Below are 4,083 nucleotides of genomic sequence, written 5' to 3'. Positions count from 1 at the left end.
TTGTTTTGCTTTGCATTGTGCATCTGTTCGATATATACCAACCTTCATAAAGATGGCACAAGACTGGGTGACGTTTCATTCTATCATACATATGGTTCCATGTGTTGAAGCCCATGTGATGATAACAGCTGATAACATCATTTCTTTAAATTCAAATTTTTGATGAAAATGCAGATATCCCCTGCTTTTCAAAAGCTCACTTTATGCTTCACTTTTACAGAAGACTTGCATCAGAACCTGTTTTCACTAATCAAAAGAAATCTTAAGGGAATTTTCAGTTAGCCCAAAAGCAAAATTAGTTTTCAGTTTGTTTTTCAACAATCCATGGTTGAGGTATCTCACATCCCAAGCAGCGAGGGAGGTGTTACCAGCTCTCTTCCCCTATATTGCACATACATTATTTCTATTTTATACAGGCTGTGATTTATCATATTCCTGTTTTTACTATGTTGTGTTGTTAAGTGCTGTTGAGTCGGTTCTGACTCATAGTGACCCAGAACAGGGTTTCTGCAGGAGCAGAAAGCTTCATTGTTTTTCCTGCAGAGTGTCTGGTGGGCTTAAAGTACATACCTGTGGTTTGCAGTCCAGTGCTGATCCTACAGCACCATACCAGGAGCCTGGCTTTTACTATAGGTTGGTGTTATTTTAGGTTTTATGTATGATTTGGTATAATTTGGCATCCTATTTCTTGGGTTTGGGAACATTCAAATTTTTTTTCTGTATAAGTTAATAGTAATTGCTTCTTCACTTTATACCATTTCAGTTTTTGAAGGGTTACATAGGAATGCTTTACTTTTGGATAGTGAGGAAACTTGAACACACAGGAAAAACTTGGCCCCATTCCATAATTACATTCTTAATGTTGTACCAGTATTCACATTACTCTGTTCTAGTTGTTTCAACTTCCATTTACTTAATTTCCCTGTTCCCAACCTTGTCATTTATGCTTTAAAATAGTTGACCCTTTATAAGACTAAAGTCTTATATAGATAATTGTTTTTTAATGCAATACGCAAGAGTAACAATCTTTATTCTTTGGAATACCTGTTACTTAATTTAAAGGTAATTTCAGGGGATAGTTTCAATTCAGTGTTTGAAGAGTAACTCAAGGTAGTAGTCTCAGGGTCTCCTCCAGACTCAATAGGCCCAGTAAGTCTGAGTTCTTCAAAAATTTCCAGTTCTGTTCCATATTTTCTCAGTTTTTCTCAGGATTTATTTATAGCATTTCTGATCAGAACATTCAGTAGTGGTAACCAGGCATCACATAGTTCTTCTGATCTCAAAGTGGAGGGGTCATTGGATCATGTAAAACAATTAGTTCTGCAGTTCAGTTCCTTTTTTTTTTTTTTTTTTTACTTTAAATGCATTTTATTTTCAGACAACCCACACGACATGTTTTTTTACCCCCAATTAAGAAGAAAAAAATGACTTCACTCCAAATAAATCAAGGTCTCAAGAGGACATCAGCTCCATTTTGTCCAAGTCCTGGTATTGTGTGAATGAAGAGCAGCAGCCAGCTAAGATGACAGGTGACAGGCCTAAATCACTGTCAAATGTGTTAACATTTTTCCATTTCTAAACCATCATCAGAGAAAATCACATATGGGGTCACACTATCTTCATGATAGTTCAGAGAAACCATACCATGTGGATTCCTGTTTTCACCAATAAGGAACTGGTATTTTTTTGAAATTAGCCAGGATGTGCTTGATTTTCTCTGCAGCCCATGTCGTAAAGGGCTTTTACTCTTTCTGGTTGCTGTTCTTCAAGTTTGCCTTTGATGGATTTCATGTAAACTTTGATGTACTTGTAGGCTTCTTTTGTGAAGCTGGTTTCCTGCAGGTGATGGTTCATGACAATGTCAACCCTGTGATTATTGTGCTTTCAGTTCCTTTACCATCCTTGCCTTCAGTGAAAGCATTTCCTGATGAGCGAGTCATGATGTTATCCTCTGTCTTGTTGACCATCTTCCCCTCCACTTCTAGGCACAGCCCGTTTGCGATCTCCTGTATCTTTTCAATGTCCAAGAACATCTCATCATGGCTGATGAGGTCCTGGTAGATAATCCTGATGGCGGCATTAGCTTCTTGTGTTTACTTCTTTCTCTTTTGTTCCTGACAAATAAAGAATAATAACTATATCTTAGATGACCACTTATAAAAATTTAAGACCCAAGCACTACTCACCATACTGGGAAACAGAACATAAACTATAAGAACTACGAAGGTGAGTCAAAAATCATCCACATTGGTTTTTATTAAAACTTCTGTTGGCTGCACTGTCTTATTGGTGCTTTCTGCTGTGCAGGTTACTGCTGTGCAGGTGTGAACATGGACATCTACAAACAACATTTGGACTGATACTCAAAGGAAGGTAAAATTTCTTAAAAAAAAATCATTACTCGTGACAAGACATGGATTCATCACTATGAGCGTGAGAGTAAATGGCAGAGTATGGAATGTAAATATTCTCACTTGTCAACCCAGAAAAAGTTAAAAAGTCAATTGTTGTTGTTAAGTGCCGTCAAGTCGGTTCCGACCCATAGCAACCCTGTACAGGGTTTCTGAGGCTGTAAATCTTTATGGGAGCAGGATGCTTCATCTTTCTCCCGCGGAGCGGCTGGTAGTTTCTAACTGCTGGCCTTAAGGTTCGCAGCCTGATTCGTAACCACTACGCTACCAGAGCAGCTAGAAATTTGATGTTTACAGTTTTCTGGGATTCTCAAGGATTGTCAGTATTGGAACACTATCAGGAAAAACTTCAACAATCAACAGTGCTCATTACAGTGAGATGCCCACTGAAGAGTTGAAGCCTAAACTTCAGATTAAATACATAGGACTGCTATTCAAGGGCATTGTGATCTTGTATGACAATGCACATCCACACACATCTGCCCACACTTTTGACACTTTGTAAAAACTTCATTTTGAGGTGTTAAAGCATCTCCTTATAGTCCTGATCTTGCTACATCGGACTTTCCCCTGTTTGGTCCCCTGAAAGCAGCCCTTCAAGGCCAAATATTCACCTCTGATGAAAAAGATAAGAGAGTGGTGGATTCATGGCTTACAGCTCAGCCTAAAACATGTTTTAATAAGGAAATATTATAGCTTGTTGACAGATGGACAAAATATATTGAAAAACAAGGGGATTATGTAAAAAATGATATATTTGTCTTTTCTAAAAGTGGATTAAAATAAATTCTATAGCCAGAGTGTGGATAATTTTTTTTTACTTATCCTTGTATATTATGCCAATTGACTGGATTATCCCACAAAATACCAGCTCCAAGTCCTAAAAGAACTAATCCCACAAAATGATTGATTATATCTAGTTAGTATCAGTAGCTAGAACCCTCCCTCCTTTTTTGTTATCACTGCTAAACCATATACAGCCTAGCATTTGCCCATTCATCCTTTTCTTAGTCATTCTACCCATTGCCACTGAGTCAGTTCTGACTCATAGTTACCCTATGAGTATAGGGTTTTTGAGGATATAAATCTTTACAGGAGCAGAAAGCTTCAACTTTCTCCCTTGGCACAGTTGGTGGGTTTTAACTACTGATCGTGTGGTTAGCAGTTCATTGCTTATCCTGAACACCACCAGGATCTTTATTAGTCATCTTAATGGGAGTGAAATGGTATATCATTGTGATTTTTTATTGCATTTCTCCGATGCTAATGACAGCATCATTTCATATGAATACCATCTTTAAAAACAATATACAATAGAGTTTGATTTAGCTCTCTCTTGCTTTTTAGAATGAACATTTGATCCATTGCTATGTATTTCCACAACTTTTATATTAATTCTTCTTTTGGGCATCTTGACTTATATTTTTGTCTGTATTTCCCTTTTGTTCAGATTTGTGCTGTATATACTATTTGTTTTTCATTTTTATCACTGACTGTAAACATCCTGTGCTTCATACTAGTAAAGTATTTTGTTGTTGTTGTTGTTATGTGCCGTGGTGTTGGTTTCAATTCACAGTGACCCTATACAGGGTTTCAATGGCTGTAAATCTTTACGGGAGCAGAAAGCCTCATAATGTATACCTTAAAAAAATAAAACTCAACCTTATAAAGT

The 4,083-nt window shown here is 37.1% G+C and overlaps 1 pseudogene; it reads right to left on the bottom strand.

The window, feature by feature from the left end:
- Positions 1 to 1,558: 1,558 nt before the first annotated feature.
- On the bottom strand, positions 1,559 to 2,060 carry LOC102835658 (annotated as a pseudogene).
- Between the last annotated feature and the right edge of the window lie 2,023 nt (positions 2,061 to 4,083).

This window comes from Chrysochloris asiatica, unplaced genomic scaffold, assembly GCF_000296735.1.
Source record: "Chrysochloris asiatica unplaced genomic scaffold, ChrAsi1.0 scaffold00263, whole genome shotgun sequence".
In the NCBI taxonomy this organism is placed as follows: Eukaryota; Metazoa; Chordata; class Mammalia; order Afrosoricida; family Chrysochloridae; genus Chrysochloris; species Chrysochloris asiatica.
The sequence above is the reverse complement of the archived record's forward strand: the minus strand, read 5'-3'. Positions and strand labels throughout refer to the sequence as shown.